At 26.8% G+C, this 19,769-nt stretch overlaps 1 protein-coding gene across 1 annotated transcript in view; it reads right to left on the bottom strand.

The window, feature by feature from the left end:
* Positions 1-19,769, bottom strand: part of celsr2 (cadherin, EGF LAG seven-pass G-type receptor 2) — a 114,692-nt gene that overhangs the window by 8,714 nt on the left and 86,209 nt on the right. The window lies entirely within an intron of this gene.

Raw genomic sequence — 19,769 nt, 5'->3', positions numbered from 1 at the left:
TGGATTTTTGTCCATTTTGACTCCATGTGATAATTGAATAATTTAACTTTTATGTAATAGTATACACTGTCGTAATTTAGGATTTTTGTCCATTTTGACTCCACTCGATAATTTAATACTTTCACTTTTTTTGTAATAGTATACACTGTCGTAATTTCGGATTTTTGTCCATTTTGACTCCATGTGATAATTTAATAAATTCACCTTTATGTAATAGTATACACTGTCGAAATATAGAATTTTTGTCCATTTTGACTCCATGTGATAATTGAATAATTTCACTTTTATGTAATAGTATACACTGTCGTAATTTTGAATTTTTGTCCATTCTGACTCCACTCGATAACTGAATAATTTCACTTTTATGTAATAGTATACACTGTCGTAATTTTGGATTTTTGTCCATTTTGACTCAACGTGATAATTGAATAATTTCACTTTTATGTAATAGTATACACTGTCGTAATTTTGAATTTTTGTCCATTTTGACTTCATGTGATAATTGAATAATTTCACTTTTATGTAATAGTATACACTGTCGTAATTTTGAATTTTTGTCCATTTTGACTCCATGTGATAATTGAATAAATTCACTTTTATGTAATAGTATACACTGTCGAAATTTAGGATTTTTGTCCATTTTGACTTCATGTGATAATTGAATAAATTCACTTTTATGTAATAGTATACACTGTCGAAATTTTAAATTTTTGTCCATTTTGACTCTTTGTCATAATTGAATAAATTCACTTTTATGTAATAGTATACACTGCCGTAATTTTGAATTTTTGTCCATTTTGACTCCATGTGATAATTGAATAATTTGACTTTTATGTAATAGTATACACTGTCGAAATATAGAATTTTTGTCCATTTTGACTTCATGTGATAATTGAATAATTTCACTTTTATGTAATAGTATACACTGTCGTAATTTTGAATTTTTGTTCATTTTGACTCTTTGTGATAATTGAATAATTTCACTTTTATGTAATAGTATACACTGTCGTAATTTAGGATTTTTGTCCATTTTGACTCCATGTGATAATTGAATAATTTCCCTTTTGTGTAATAGTATACACTGTCGTAATATATAATTTTTGTCCATTTTGACTTCATGTGATAATTGAATAATTTCACTTTTATGTAATAGTATACACTGTCGTAATTTTGAATTTTTGTCCATTTTGACTCCATGTGATAATTGAATAATTTCACTTTTATGTAATAGTATACACTGTCGTAATTTTGAATTTTTGTCCATTTTGACTCCATGAGATAATTGAATAATTTCACTTTTATGTAATAGTATACACTGTCGTAATTTTGGATTTTTGTCCATTTTGACTCCAAGTGATAATTGAATAAATTCACTTTTATGTAATAGTATACACTGCCGTAATTTTGAATTTTTGTCCATTTTGACTCCATGTGATAATTGAATAATTTGACTTTTATGTAATAGTATACACTGTCGTAATATATAATTTTTGTCCATTTTGACTTCATGTGTTAATTGAATAATTTCACTTTTATGTAATAGTATACACTGCCGTAATTTTGGATTTTTGTCCATTTTGACTCCATGTGATAATTGAATAATTTCACTTTTATGTAATAGTATACACTGTCGTAATTTTGAATTTTTGTCCATTTTGACTCCAAGGTATAATTGAATAAATTCACTTTTATGTAATAGTATACACTGTCGTAATTTAGGATTTTTGTCCTTTTTGACTCCATGTGATAATTGAATAATTTCCCTTTTGTGTAATAGTATACACTGTCGTAATTTTGGATTTTTGTCCATTTTGACTCCAAGTGATAATTGAATAAATTCACTTTTATGTAATAGTATACACTGTCGTAATTTTGGATTTTTGTCCATTTTGACTCCATGTGATAATTGAATAATTTGACTTTTATGTAATAGTATACACTGTCGTAATATATAATTTTTGTCCATTTTGACTTCATGTGTTAATTGAATAATTTCACTTTTATGTAATAGTATACACTGCCGTAATTTTGGATTTTTGTCCATTTTGACTCTAAGTTAATTGAATAATTTCACTTTTATGTAATAGTATACACTGCCGTAATTTTGAATTTTTGTCCATTTTGACTCTATGAGATAATTGAATAAATTCACTTTTATGTAATAGTATACACTGTCGAAATTTTGGATTTTTGTCCATTTTGACTCTAAGTTAATTGAATAATTTCACTTTTATGTAATAGTATACACTGCCGTAATTTTGGATTTTTGTCCATTTTGACTCTATGAGATAATTGAATAAATTCACTTTTATGTAATAGTATACACTGTCGAAATTTTGGATTTTTGTCCATTTTGACTCTAAGTTAATTGAATAATTTCACTTTTATGTAATAGTATACACTGCCGTAATTTTGAATTTTTGTCCATTTTGACTCCATGTGATAATTGAATAATTTGACTTTTATGTAATAGTATACACTGTCGTAATTTAGGATTTTTGTCCATTTTGACTCCAAGGTATAATTGAATAAATTCACTTTTATGTAATAGTATACACTGTCGTAATTTTTGATTTTTGTCCATTTTGACTCCTGTGATAATTGAATAATTTCACTTTTATGTAATAGTATACACTGTCGTAATTTTGGATTTTTGTCCATTTTGACTCCAAGGTATAATTGAATAAATTCACTTTTATGTAATAGTATACACTGTCGTAATTTTTGATTTTTGTCCATTTTGACTCCTGTGATAATTGAATAATTTGACTTTTATGTAATAGTATACACTGTCGTAATTTTGAATTTTTGTCCATTTTGACTCCAAGGTATAATTGAATAAATTCACTTTTATGTAATAGTATACACTGTCGTAATTTTTGATTTTTGTCCATTTTGACTCCTGTGATAATTGAATAATTTCACTTTTATGTAATAGTATACACTGTCGTAATTTTGGATTTTTGTCCATTTTGACTCCATGTGATAATTGAATAATTTCACTTTTATGTAATAGTATACACTGTCGTAATTTCGGATTTTTGTCCATTTTGACTCCATGTGATAATTTAATAAATTCACCTTTATGTAATAGTATACACTGTCGAAATATAGAATTTTTGTCCATTTTGACTCCATGTGATAATTGAATAATTTCACTTTTATGTAATAGTATACACTGTCGTAATTTTGAATTTTTGTCCATTCTGACTCCACTCGATAACTGAATAATTTCACTTTTATGTAATAGTATACACTGTCGTAATTTTGGATTTTTGTCCATTTTGACTCAACGTGATAATTGAATAATTTCACTTTTATGTAATAGTATACACTGTCGTAATTTTGAATTTTTGTCCATTTTCACTCGACGTGATAATTGAATAAATTTACTTTTATGTAATAGTATACACTGTCGTAATTTTGAATTTTTGTCCATTTTGACTCCACTCGATAATTGAATAAATTCACTTTTATGTAATAGTATACACTGCCGTAATTTTGAATTTTTGTCCATTTTGACTCCACTCGATAATTGAATAATTTCACTTTTATGTAATAGTATACACTGTCGTAATTTTGAATTTTTGTCCATTTTCACTCGACGTGATAATTGAATAAATTTACTTTTATGTAATAGTATACACTGTCGAAATTTTGAATTTTTGTCCATTTTGACTCCACTCGATAACTGAATAATTTCACTTTTATGTAATAGTATACACTGTCGTAATTTTGAATTTTTGTCCATTTTCACTCGACGTGATAATTGAATAAATTTACTTTTATGTAATAGTATACACTGCCGTAATTTTGAATTTTTGTCCATTTTGACTCCACTCGATAACTGAATAATTTCACTTTTATGTAATAGTATACACTGTCGTAATTTTGAATTTTTGTCCATTTTCACTCGACGTGATAATTGAATAATTTCACTTTTATGTAATAGTATACACTGTCGAAATTTTGAATTTTTGTCCATTTTGACTCCACTCGATAACTGAATAATTTCACTTTTATGTAATAGTATACACTGTCGTAATTTTGAATTTTTGTCCATTTTCACTCGACGTGATAATTGAATAAATTTACTTTTATGTAATAGTATACACTGCCGTAATTTTGAATTTTTGTCCATTTTGACTCCACTCGATAATTGAATAAATTTACTTTTATGTAATAGTATACACTGTCGTAATTTTGAATTTTTGTCCATTCTGACTCCACTCGATAATTGAATAATTTCACTTTTATGTAATAGTATACACTGTCGTAATTTTGGATTTTTGTCCATTTTGACTCCATGTGATAATTGAATAATTTCACTTTTATGTAATAGTATACACTGTCGTAATTTTGGATTTTTGTCCATTTTGACTCCATGTGATAATTGAATAATTTCACTTTTATGTAATAGTTTACACTGTCGTAATTTTGGATTTTTGTCCATTTTGACTCCATGTGATAATTGAATAATTTCACTTTTATGTAATAGTATACACTGTCGTAATTTTGGATTTTTGTCCATTTTGACTCCATGTGATAATTGAATAATTTCACTTTTATGTAATAGTATACACTGTCGAAATATAGAATTTTTGTCCATTTTGACTCCACGTGATAATTGAATAATTTCACTTTTATGTAATAGTATACACTGTCGAAATTTTGGATTTTTGTCCATTTTGACTTCATGTGATAATTGAATAAATTCACTTTTATGTAATAGTATACACTGTCGTAATTTTGAATTTTTGTCCATTCTGACTCCACTCGATAATTGAATAATTTCACTTTTATGTAATAGTATACACTGTCGTAATTTTGGATTTTTGTCCATTTTGACTCCATGTGATAATTGAATAATTTCACTTTTATGTAATAGTATACACTGTCGTAATTTTGGATTTTTGTCCATTTTGACTCCATGTGATAATTGAATAATTTCACTTTTATGTAATAGTATACACTGTCGTAATTTTGGATTTTTGTCCATTTTGACTCCATGTGATAATTGAATAATTTCACTTTTATGTAATAGTTTACACTGTCGTAATTTTGGATTTTTGTCCATTTTGACTCCATGTGATAATTGAATAATTTCACTTTTATGTAATAGTATACACTGTCGTAATTTTGGATTTTTGTCCATTTTGACTCCATGTGATAATTGAATAATTTCACTTTTATGTAATAGTATACACTGTCGAAATATAGAATTTTTGTCCATTTTGACTCCACGTGATAATTGAATAATTTCACTTTTATGTAATAGTATACACTGTCGAAATTTTGGATTTTTGTCCATTTTGACTTCATGTGATAATTGAATAAATTCACTTTTATGTAATAGTATACACTGTCGTAATTTTGGATTTTTGTCCATTTTGACTCCATGAGATAATTGAATAATTTCACTTTTATGTAATAGTATACACTGCCGTAATTTAGGATTTTTGTCCATTTTGACTTCATGTGATAATTGAATAATTTCACTTTTATGTAATAGTATACACTGCCGTAATTTAGGATTTTTGTCCATTTTGACTTCATGTGATAATTGAATAAATTCACTTTTATGTAATAGTATACACTGTCGTAATTTTGGATTTTTGTCCATTTTGACTCCATGAGATAATTGAATAATTTCACTTTTATGTAATAGTATACACTGCCGTAATTTAGGATTTTTGTCCATTTTGACTTCATGTGATAATTGAATAAATTCACTTTTATGTAATAGTTAAACTGTCGTAATTTTGAATTTTTGTCCATTTTCACTCGACGTGATAATTGAATAAATTTACTTTTATGTAATAGTATACACTGTCGTAATTTTGAATTTTTGTCCATTTTGACTCAACTCGATAATTGAATAATTTCACTTTTATGTAATAGTATACACTGCCGTAATTTTGAATTTTTGTCCATTTTGACTCCACTCGATAATTGAATAATTTCACTTTTATGTAATAGTATACACTGTCATAATTTTGAATTTTTGTCCATTTTGACTCCACTCGATAATTGAATAATTTCACTTTTATGTAATAGTATACACTGTCGAAATTTTGAATTTTTGTCCATTTTGACTCCACTCGATAATTGAATAATTTCACTTTTATGTAATAGTATACACTGTCGTAATTTTGGATTTTTGTCCATTTTGACTCAACGTGATAATTGAATAATTTCACTTTTATGTAATAGTATACACTGTCGTAATTTTGAATTTTTATCCATTTTCACTCGACGTGATAATTGAATAAATTTACTTTTATGTAATAGTATACACTGCCGTAATTTTGAATTTTTGTCCATTTTGACTCCACTCGATAATTGAATAAATTTACTTTTATGTAATAGTATACACTGTCGTAATTTTGAATTTTTGTCCATTCTGACTCCACTCGATAATTGAATAATTTCACTTTTATGTAATAGTATACACTGTCGTAATTTTGGATTTTTGTCCATTTTGACTCCATGTGATAATTGAATAATTTCACTTTTATGTAATAGTATACACTGTCGTAATTTTGGATTTTTGTCCATTTTGACTCCATGTGATAATTGAATAATTTCACTTTTATGTAATAGTATACACTGTCGAAATATAGAATTTTTGTCCATTTTGACTCCACGTGATAATTGAATATTTTCACTTTTATGTAATAGTATACACTGTCGTAATTTTGGATTTTTGTCCATTTTGACTTCATGTGATAATTGAATAAATTCACTTTTATGTAATAGTATACACTGTCGTAATTTTGGATTTTTGTCCATTTTGACTCCATAAGATAATTGAATAATTTCACTTTTATGTAATAGTATACACTGTCGTAATTTTGGATTTTTGTCCATTTTGACTTCATGTGATAATTGAATAAATTCACTTTTATGTAATAGTATACACTGTCGTAATTTTGGATTTTTGTCCATTTTGACTCCATGAGATAATTGAATAATTTCACTTTTATGTAATAGTATACACTGTCGTAATTTTGGATTTTTGTCCATTTTGACTTCATGTGATAATTGAATAAATTCACTTTTATGTAATAGTATACACTGTCGTAATTTTGGATTTTTGTCCATTTTGACCCCATGTGATAATTGAATAATTTCACTTTTATGTAATAGTATACACTGTCGTAATTTTGGATTTTTGTCCATTTTGACTCCATGAGATAATTGAATAATTTCACTTTTATGTAATAGTATACACTGTCGTAATTTTGGATTTTTGTCCATTTTGACCCCATGTGATAATTGAATAATTTCACTTTTATGTAATAGTATACACTGTCGTAATTTTGGATTTTTGTCCATTTTGACTCCATGAGATAATTGAATAATTTCACTTTTATGTAATAGTATACACTGTTGTAATTTTGGATTTTTGTCCATTTTGACTTCATGTGATAATTGAATAAATTCACTTTTATGTAATAGTATACACTGTCGTAATTTTGGATTTTTGTCCATTTTGACTCCATGAGATAATTGAATAATTTCACTTTTATGTAATAGTATACACTGCCGTAATTTAGGATTTTTGTCCATTTTGACTTCATGTGATAATTGAATAATTTCACTTTTATGTAATAGTATACACTGCCGTAATTTAGGATTTTTGTCCATTTTGACTCCATGTGATAATTGAATAATTTCACTTTTATGTAATAGTATACACTGTCGAAATATAGAATTTTTGTCCATTTTGACTTCATGTGATAATTGAATAATTTCACTTTTATGTAATAGTATACACTGTCGTAATTTTGGATTTTTGTCCATTTTGACTACATGAGATAATTGAATAATTTCACTTTTATGTAATAGTATACACTGTCGTAATTTTGGATTTTTGTCCATTTTGACTCCATGTGATAATTGAATAATTTCACTTTTATGTAATAGTATACACTGTCGTAATTTTGGATTTTTGTCCATTTTGACTCCATGTGATAATTGAATAATTTCACTTTTATGTAATAGTATACACTGTCGAAATATAGAATTTTTGTCCATTTTGACTCCACGTGATAATTGAATATTTTCACTTTTATGTAATAGTATACACTGTCGTAATTTTGGATTTTTGTCCATTTTGACTTCATGTGATAATTGAATAAATTCACTTTTATGTAATAGTATACACTGTCGTAATTTTGGATTTTTGTCCATTTTGACTCCATAAGATAATTGAATAATTTCACTTTTATGTAATAGTATACACTGTCGTAATTTTGGATTTTTGTCCATTTTGACTTCATGTGATAATTGAATAAATTCACTTTTATGTAATAGTATACACTGTCGTAATTTTGGATTTTTGTCCATTTTGACTCCATGAGATAATTGAATAATTTCACTTTTATGTAATAGTATACACTGTCGTAATTTTGGATTTTTGTCCATTTTGACTTCATGTGATAATTGAATAAATTCACTTTTATGTAATAGTATACACTGTCGTAATTTTGGATTTTTGTCCATTTTGACCCCATGTGATAATTGAATAATTTCACTTTTATGTAATAGTATACACTGTCGTAATTTTGGATTTTTGTCCATTTTGACTCCATGAGATAATTGAATAATTTCACTTTTATGTAATAGTATACACTGTCGTAATTTTGGATTTTTGTCCATTTTGACCCCATGTGATAATTGAATAATTTCACTTTTATGTAATAGTATACACTGTCGTAATTTTGGATTTTTGTCCATTTTGACTCCATGAGATAATTGAATAATTTCACTTTTATGTAATAGTATACACTGTCGTAATTTTGGATTTTTGTCCATTTTGACTTCATGTGATAATTGAATAAATTCACTTTTATGTAATAGTATACACTGTCGTAATTTTGGATTTTTGTCCATTTTGACTCCATGAGATAATTGAATAATTTCACTTTTATGTAATAGTATACACTGCCGTAATTTAGGATTTTTGTCCATTTTGACTTCATGTGATAATTGAATAAATTCACTTTTATGTAATAGTATACACTGCCGTAATTTAGGATTTTTGTCCATTTTGACTTCATGTGATAATTGAATAATTTCACTTTTATGTAATAGTATACACTGCCGTAATTTAGGATTTTTGTCCATTTTGACTCCATGTGATAATTGAATAATTTCACTTTTATGTAATAGTATACACTGTCGAAATATAGAATTTTTGTCCATTTTGACTTCATGTGATAATTGAATAATTTCACTTTTATGTAATAGTATACACTGTCGTAATTTTGGATTTTTGTCCATTTTGACTCCATGAGATAATTGAATAATTTCACTTTTATGTAATAGTATACACTGCCGTAATTTAGGATTTTTGTCCATTTTGACTTCATGTGATAATTGAATAATTTCACTTTTATGTAATAGTATACACTGTCGTAATTTTGGATTTTTGTCCATTTTGACTTCATGTGATAATTGAATAATTTCACTTTTATGTAATAGTATACACTGTCGTAATTTTGGATTTTTGTCCATTTTGACTCAACGTGATAATTGAATAATTTCACTTTTATGTAATAGTATACACTGTCGTAATTTTGGATTTTTGTCCATTTTGACTCAACGTGATAATTGAATAAATTCACTTTTATGTAATAGTATACACTGTCGTAATTTTGGATTTTTGTCCATTTTGACTCAACGTGATAATTGAATAATTTCACTTTTATGTAATAGTATACACAGCCGTAATTTTGGATTTTTGTCCATTTTGACTCAACGTGATAATTGAATAATTTCACTTTTATGTAATAGTATACACTGTCGAAATTTTGGATTTTTGTCCATTTTGACTCAACGTGATAATTGAATAATTTCACTTTTATGTAATAGTATACACTGTCGTAATTTTGGATTTTTGTCCATTTTGACTCCATGTGATAATTGAATAATTTCACTTTTATGTAATAGTATACACTGTTGTAATTTTGGATTTTTGTCCATTTTGACTCCATGTGATAATTGAATAATTTCACTTTTATGTAATAGTATACACTGTCGTAATTTTGGATTTTTGTCCATTTTGACTCCATGTGATAATTGAATAATTTCACTTTTATGTAATAGTATACACTGTCGTAATTTTGGATTTTTGTCCATTTTGACTCCATGTGATAATTGAATAAATTCACTTTTATGTAATAGTATACACTGTCGTAATATTGGATTTTTGTCCATTTTGACCCCATGTGATAATTGAATAAATTCACTTTTTTGTAATAGTATACACTGTCGTAATTTTGAATTTTTGTCCATTCTGACTCAACGTGATAATTGAATAATTTCACTTTTATGTAATAGTATACACTGTCGTAATTTTGGATTTTTGTCCATTTTGATTTAACGTGATAATTGAATAATTTCACTTTTATGTAATAGTATACACTGTCGTAATTTTGAATTTTTGTCCATTCTGACTCAACGTGATAATTGAATAATTTCACTTTTATGTAATAGTATACACAGCCGTAATTTTGGATTTTTGTCCATTTTGACTCCATGTGATAATTGAATAATTTCACTTTTATGTAATAGTATACACTGTAGTAATTTTGGATTTTTGTCCATTTTGACTCCATGTGATAATTGAATAATTTCACTTTTATGTAATAGTATACACTGTCGTAATTTTGGATTTTTGTCCATTTTGACTCCATGTGATAATTGAATAATTTCACTTTTATGTAATAGTATACACTGTCGTAATTTTGGATTTTTGTCCATTTTGACTCCATGTGATAATTGAATAATTTCACTTTTATGTAATAGTATACACTGTCGAAATATAGAATTTTTGTCCATTTTGACTCCACGTGATAATTGAATAATTTCACTTTTATGTAATAGTTTACACTGTAGTAATTTTGGATTTTTGTCCATTTTGACTCCATGTGATAATTGAATAATTTCACTTTTATGTAATAGTATACACTGTCGTAATTTTGAATTTTTGTCCATTCTGACTCCACTCGATAACTGAATAATTTCACTTTTATGTAATAGTATACACTGTCGAAATTTTGGATTTTTGTCCATTTTGACTCCATGTGATAATTGAATAATTTCACTTTTATGTAATAGTATACACTGTTGTAATTTTGGATTTTTGTCCATTTTGACTCCATGTGATAATTGAATAATTTCACTTTTATGTAATAGTATACACTGTTGTAATTTTGGATTTTTGTCCATTTTGACTCCATGTGATAATTGAATAATTTCACTTTTATGTAATAGTATACACTGTCGTAATTTTGGATTTTTGTCCATTTTGACTCCATGTGATAATTGAATAATTTCACTTTTATGTAATAGTATACACTGTCGAAATATAGAATTTTTGTCCATTTTGACTCCACGTGATAATTGAATAATTTCACTTTTATGTAATAGTTTACACTGTAGTAATTTTGGATTTTTGTCCATTTTGACTCCATGTGATAATTGAATAATTTCACTTTTATGTAATAGTATACACTGTCGTAATTTTGAATTTTTGTCCATTCTGACTCCACTCGATAACTGAATAATTTCACTTTTATGTAATAGTATACACTGTCGAAATTTTGGATTTTTGTCCATTTTGACTCCATGTGATAATTGAATAATTTCACTTTTATGTAATAGTATACACTGTCGTAATTTTGGATTTTTGTCCATTTTGACTCCATGTGATAATTGAATAATTTCACTTTTATGTAATAGTATACACTGTTGTAATTTTGGATTTTTGTCCATTTTGACTCCATGTGATAATTGAATAATTTCACTTTTATGTAATAGTATACACTGTTGTAATTTTGGATTTTTGTCCATTTTGACTCCATGTGATAATTGAATAATTTCACTTTTATGTAATAGTATACACTGTCGTAATTTTGGATTTTTGTCCATTTTGACTCCATGTGATAATTGAATAATTTCACTTTTATGTAATAGTATACACTGTCGAAATATAGAATTTTTGTCCATTTTGACTCCACGTGATAATTGAATAATTTCACTTTTATGTAATAGTATACACTGTCGTAATTTTGGATTTTTGTCCATTTTGACTTCATGTGATAATTGAATAAATTCACTTTTATGTAATAGTATACACTGTCGTAATTTTGGATTTTTGTCCATTTTGACTTCATGTGATAATTGAATAAATTCACTTTTATGTAATAGTATACACTGTCGTAATTTTGGATTTTTGTCCATTTTGACTCCATGAGATAATTGAATAATTTCACTTTTATGTAATAGTATACACTGTCGTAATTTTGGATTTTTGTCCATTTTGACTTCATGTGATAATTGAATAATTTCACTTTTATGTAATAGTATACACTGTCGTAATTTTGGATTTTTGTCCATTTTGACTCAACGTGATAATTGAATAATTTCACTTTTATGTAATAGTATACACTGTCGTAATTTTGGATTTTTGTCCATTTTGACTCAACGTGATAATTGAATAATTTCACTTTTATGTAATAGTATACACTGTCGTAATTTTGGATTTTTGTCCATTTTGACTCAACGTGATAATTGAATAATTTCACTTTTATGTAATAGTATACACTGCCGTAATTTTGAATTTTTGTCCATTTTGACTCCACTCGATAACTGAATAATTTCACTTTTATGTAATAGTATACACTGTCGTAATTTTGAATTTTTGTCCATTTTGACTCCACTCGATAATTGAATAATTTCACTTTTATGTAATAGTATACACTGTCGTAATTTTGGATTTTTGTCCATTTTGACTCAACGTGATAATTGAATAATTTCACTTTTATGTAATAGTATACACTGTCGTAATTTTGGATTTTTGTCCATTTTGACTCAACGTGATAATTGAATAATTTCACTTTTATGTAATAGTATACACTGCCGTAATTTTGAATTTTTGTCCATTTTGACTCCACTCGATAACTGAATAATTTCACTTTTATGTATTAGTATACACTGTCGTAATTTTGAATTTTTGTCCATTTTGACTCCACTCGATAATTGAATAATTTCACTTTTATGTAATAGTATACACTGCCGTAATTTTGAATTTTTGTCCATTTTGACTCCACTCGATAATTGAATAATTTCACTTTTATGTAATAGTATACACTGTCGTAATTTTGAATTTTTGTCCATTCTGACTCCACTCGATAACTGAATAATTTCACTTTTATGTAATAGTATACACTGTCGAAATTTTGGATTTTTGTCCATTTTCACTCCATGTGATAATTGAATAATTTCACTTTTATGTAATAGTATACACTGTCGTAATTTTGGATTTTTGTCCATTCTGACTCAACGTGATAATTGAATAAATTTACTTTTATGTAATAGTATACACTGTCGTAATTTTGAATTTTTGTCCATTCTGACTCAACGTGATAATTGAATAAATTTACTTTTATGTAATAGTATACACTGTCGTAATTTTGAATTTTTGTCCATTCTGACTCCACTCGATAACTGAATAATTTCACTTTTATGTAATAGTATACACTGTCGTAATTTTGAATTTTTGTCCATTTTGACTCCATGTGATAATTGAATAATTTCACTTTTATGTAATAGTATACACTGTTGTAATTTTGGATTTTTGTCCATTTTGACTCCATGTGATAATTGAATAATTTCACTTTTATGTAATAGTATACACTGTTGTAATTTTGGATTTTTGTCCATTTTGACTCCATGTGATAATTGAATAATTTCACTTTTATGTAATAGTATACACTGTCGTAATTTTGGATTTTTGTCCATTTTGACTCCATGTGATAATTGAATAATTTCACTTTTATGTAATAGTATACACTGTCGAAATATAGAATTTTTGTCCATTTTGACTCCACGTGATAATTGAATAATTTCACTTTTATGTAATAGTTTACACTGTAGTAATTTTGGATTTTTGTCCATTTTGACTCCATGTGATAATTGAATAATTTCACTTTTATGTAATAGTATACACTGTCGTAATTTTGAATTTTTGTCCATTCTGACTCCACTCGATAACTGAATAATTTCACTTTTATGTAATAGTATACACTGTCGAAATTTTGGATTTTTGTCCATTTTGACTCCATGTGATAATTGAATAATTTCACTTTTATGTAATAGTATACACTGTCGTAATTTTGGATTTTTGTCCATTTTGACTCCATGTGATAATTGAATAATTTCACTTTTATGTAATAGTATACACTGTTGTAATTTTGGATTTTTGTCCATTTTGACTCCATGTGATAATTGAATAATTTCACTTTTATGTAATAGTATACACTGTTGTAATTTTGGATTTTTGTCCATTTTGACTCCATGTGATAATTGAATAATTTCACTTTTATGTAATAGTATACACTGTCGTAATTTTGGATTTTTGTCCATTTTGACTCCATGTGATAATTGAATAATTTCACTTTTATGTAATAGTATACACTGTCGAAATATAGAATTTTTGTCCATTTTGACTCCACGTGATAATTGAATAATTTCACTTTTATGTAATAGTATACACTGTCGTAATTTTGGATTTTTGTCCATTTTGACTTCATGTGATAATTGAATAAATTCACTTTTATGTAATAGTATACACTGTCGTAATTTTGGATTTTTGTCCATTTTGACTTCATGTGATAATTGAATAAATTCACTTTTATGTAATAGTATACACTGTCGTAATTTTGGATTTTTGTCCATTTTGACTCCATGAGATAATTGAATAATTTCACTTTTATGTAATAGTATACACTGTCGTAATTTTGGATTTTTGTCCATTTTGACTTCATGTGATAATTGAATAATTTCACTTTTATGTAATAGTATACACTGTCGTAATTTTGGATTTTTGTCCATTTTGACTCAACGTGATAATTGAATAATTTCACTTTTATGTAATAGTATACACTGTCGTAATTTTGGATTTTTGTCCATTTTGACTCAACGTGATAATTGAATAATTTCACTTTTATGTAATAGTATACACTGTCGTAATTTTGGATTTTTGTCCATTTTGACTCAACGTGATAATTGAATAATTTCACTTTTATGTAATAGTATACACTGCCGTAATTTTGAATTTTTGTCCATTTTGACTCCACTCGATAACTGAATAATTTCACTTTTATGTAATAGTATACACTGTCGTAATTTTGAATTTTTGTCCATTTTGACTCCACTCGATAATTGAATAATTTCACTTTTATGTAATAGTATACACTGTCGTAATTTTGGATTTTTGTCCATTTTGACTCAACGTGATAATTGAATAATTTCACTTTTATGTAATAGTATACACTGCCGTAATTTTGAATTTTTGTCCATTTTGACTCCACTCGATAACTGAATAATTTCACTTTTATGTATTAGTATACACTGTCGTAATTTTGAATTTTTGTCCATTTTGACTCCACTCGATAATTGAATAATTTCACTTTTATGTAATAGTATACACTGCCGTAATTTTGAATTTTTGTCCATTTTGACTCCACTCGATAATTGAATAATTTCACTTTTATGTAATAGTATACACTGTCGTAATTTTGAATTTTTGTCCATTCTGACTCCACTCGATAACTGAATAATTTCACTTTTATGTAATAGTATACACTGTCGAAATTTTGGATTTTTGTCCATTTTGACTCCATGTGATAATTGAATAATTTCACTTTTATGTAATAGTATACACTGTCGTAATTTTGGATTTTTGTCCATTTTGACTCCATGTGATAATTGAATAATTTCACTTTTATGTAATAGTATACACTGTTGTAATTTTGGATTTTTGTCCATTTTGACTCCATGTGATAATTGAATAATTTCACTTTTATGTAATAGTATACACTGTTGTAATTTTGGATTTTTGTCCATTTTGACTCCATGTGATAATTGAATAATTTCACTTTTATGTAATAGTATACACTGTCGTAATTTTGGATTTTTGTCCATTTTGACTCCATGTGATAATTGAATAATTTCACTTTTATGTAATAGTATACACTGTCGAAATATAGAATTTTTGTCCATTTTGACTCCACGTGATAATTGAATAATTTCACTTTTATGTAATAGTTTACACTGTAGTAATTTTGGATTTTTGTCCATTTTGACTCCATGTGATAATTGAATAATTTCACTTTTATGTAATAGTATACACTGTCGTAATTTTGAATTTTTGTCCATTCTGACTCCACTCGATAACTGAATAATTTCACTTTTATGTAATAGTATACACTGTCGAAATTTTGGATTTTTGTCCATTTTGACTCCATGTGATAATTGAATAATTTCACTTTTATGTAATAGTATACACTGTCGTAATTTTGGATTTTTGTCCATTTTGACTCCATGTGATAATTGAATAATTTCACTTTTATGTAATAGTATACACTGTTGTAATTTTGGATTTTTGTCCATTTTGACTCCATGTGATAATTGAATAATTTCACTTTTATGTAATAGTATACACTGTTGTAATTTTGGATTTTTGTCCATTTTGACTCCATGTGATAATTGAATAATTTCACTTTTATGTAATAGTATACACTGTCGTAATTTTGGATTTTTGTCCATTTTGACTCCATGTGATAATTGAATAATTTCACTTTTATGTAATAGTATACACTGTCGAAATATAGAATTTTTGTCCATTTTGACTCCACGTGATAATTGAATAATTTCACTTTTATGTAATAGTATACACTGTCGTAATTTTGGATTTTTGTCCATTTTGACTTCATGTGATAATTGAATAAATTCACTTTTATGTAATAGTATACACTGTCGTAATTTTGGATTTTTGTCCATTTTGACTTCATGTGATAATTGAATAAATTCACTTTTATGTAATAGTATACACTGTCGTAATTTTGGATTTTTGTCCATTTTGACTCCATGAGATAATTGAATAATTTCACTTTTATGTAATAGTATACACTGTCGTAATTTTGGATTTTTGTCCATTTTGACTTCATGTGATAATTGAATAATTTCACTTTTATGTAATAGTATACACTGTCGTAATTTTGGATTTTTGTCCATTTTGACTCAACGTGATAATTGAATAATTTCACTTTTATGTAATAGTATACACTGTCGTAATTTTGGATTTTTGTCCATTTTGACTCAACGTGATAATTGAATAATTTCACTTTTATGTAATAGTATACACTGTCGTAATTTTGGATTTTTGTCCATTTTGACTCAACGTGATAATTGAATAATTTCACTTTTATGTAATAGTATACACTGCCGTAATTTTGAATTTTTGTCCATTTTGACTCCACTCGATAACTGAATAATTTCACTTTTATGTAATAGTATACACTGTCGTAATTTTGAATTTTTGTCCATTTTGACTCCACTCGATAATTGAATAATTTCACTTTTATGTAATAGTATACACTGTCGTAATTTTGGATTTTTGTCCATTTTGACTCAACGTGATAATTGAATAATTTCACTTTTATGTAATAGTATACACTGTCGTAATTTTGGATTTTTGTCCATTTTGACTCAACGTGATAATTGAATAATTTCACTTTTATGTAATAGTATACACTGCCGTAATTTTGAATTTTTGTCCATTTTGACTCCACTCGATAACTGAATAATTTCACTTTTATGTATTAGTATACACTGTCGTAATTTTGAATTTTTGTCCATTTTGACTCCACTCGATAATTGAATAATTTCACTTTTATGTAATAGTATACACTGCCGTAATTTTGAATTTTTGTCCATTTTGACTCCACTCGATAATTGAATAATTTCACTTTTATGTAATAGTATACACTGTCGTAATTTTGAATTTTTGTCCATTCTGACTCCACTCGATAACTGAATAATTTCACTTTTATGTAATAGTATACACTGTCGAAATTTTGGATTTTTGTCCATTTTGACTCCATGTGATAATTGAATAATTTCACTTTTATGTAATAGTATACACTGTCGTAATTTTGGATTTTTGTCCATTCTGACTCAACGTGATAATTGAATAAATTTACTTTTATGTAATAGTATACACTGTCGTAATTTTGAATTTTTGTCCATTCTGACTCAACGTGATAATTGAATAAATTTACTTTTATGTAATAGTATACACTGTCGTAATTTTGAATTTTTGTCCATTCTGACTCCACTCGATAACTGAATAATTTCACTTTTATGTAATAGTATACACTGTCGTAATTTTGAATTTTTGTCCATTTTGACTCAACGTGATAATTGAATAATTTCACTTTTATGTAATAGTATACACTGCCGTAATTTTGAATTTTTGTCCATTTTGACTCCACTCGATAACTGAATAATTTCACTTTTATGTAATAGTATACACTGTCGTAATTTTGGATTTTTGTCCATTTTGACTCAACGTGATAATTGAATAATTTCACTTTTATGTAATAGTATACACTGTCGTAATTTTGGATTTTTGTCCATTCTGACTCAACGTGATAATTGAATAAATTTACTTTTATGTAATAGTATACACTGTCGTAATTTTGAATTTTTGTCCATTCTGACTCAACGTGATAATTGAATAAATTTACTTTTATGTAATAGTATACACTGTCGTAATTTTGGATTTTTGTCCATTTTGACTCAACGTGATAATTGAATAATTTCATATTTTATGTAATAGTATACACTGCCGTAATTTTGGATTTTTGTCCATTTTGACTCAACGTGATAATTGAATAATTTCACTTTTATGTAATAGTATACACTGTCGTAATTTTGAATTTTTGTCCATTTTGACTCCACTCGATAACTGAATAATTTCACTTTTATGTAATAGTATACACTGTCGTAATTTTGAATTTTTGTCCATTTTGACTCCATGTGATAATTGAATAATTTCACTTTTATGTAATAGTATACACTGTCGTAATTTAGGATTTTTGTCCATTTTGACTCCACTCGATAACTGAATAATTTCACTTTTATGTAATAGTATACACTGTCGTAATTTTGAATTTTTGTCCATTTTGACTCCACTCGATAATTGAATAATTTCACTTTTATGTAATAGTATACACTGCCGTAATTTTGGATTTTTGTCCATTTTGACTTCATGTGATAATTGAATAATTTCACTTTTATGTAATAGTATACACTGCCGTAATTTTGAATTTTTGTCCATTTTGACTCCACTCGATAACTGAATAATTTCACTTTTATGTAATAGTATACACTGTCGTAATTTTGAATTTTTGTCCATTTTGACTCCACTCGATAATTGAATAATTTCACTTTTATGTAATAGTATACACTGCCGTAATTTTGAATTTTTGTCCATTTTGACTCCATGTGATAATTGAATAATTTCACTTTTATGTAATAGTATACACTGCCGTAATTTTGAATTTTTGTCCATTTTGACTCCACTCGATAACTGAATAATTTCACTTTTATGTAATAGTATACACTGTCGTAATTTTGAATTTTTGTCCATTTTGACTCCACTCGATAATTGAATAATTTCACTTTTATGTAATAGTATACACTGCCGTAATTTTGAATTTTTGTCCATTTTGACTCCACTCGATAATTGAATAATTTCACTTTTATGTAATAGTATACACTGTCGTAATTTTGGATTTTTGTCCATTTTGACTCAACGTGATAATTGAATAATTTCACTTTTATGTAATAGTATACACTGTCGTAATTTTGAATTTTTGTCCATTTTGACTCCATGTGATAATTGAATAATT

This window comes from Pseudorasbora parva, chromosome 14, assembly GCF_024679245.1.
Source record: "Pseudorasbora parva isolate DD20220531a chromosome 14, ASM2467924v1, whole genome shotgun sequence".
Taxonomy (NCBI): domain Eukaryota; kingdom Metazoa; phylum Chordata; class Actinopteri; order Cypriniformes; family Gobionidae; genus Pseudorasbora; species Pseudorasbora parva.
The sequence above is the reverse complement of the archived record's forward strand: the minus strand, read 5'-3'. Positions and strand labels throughout refer to the sequence as shown.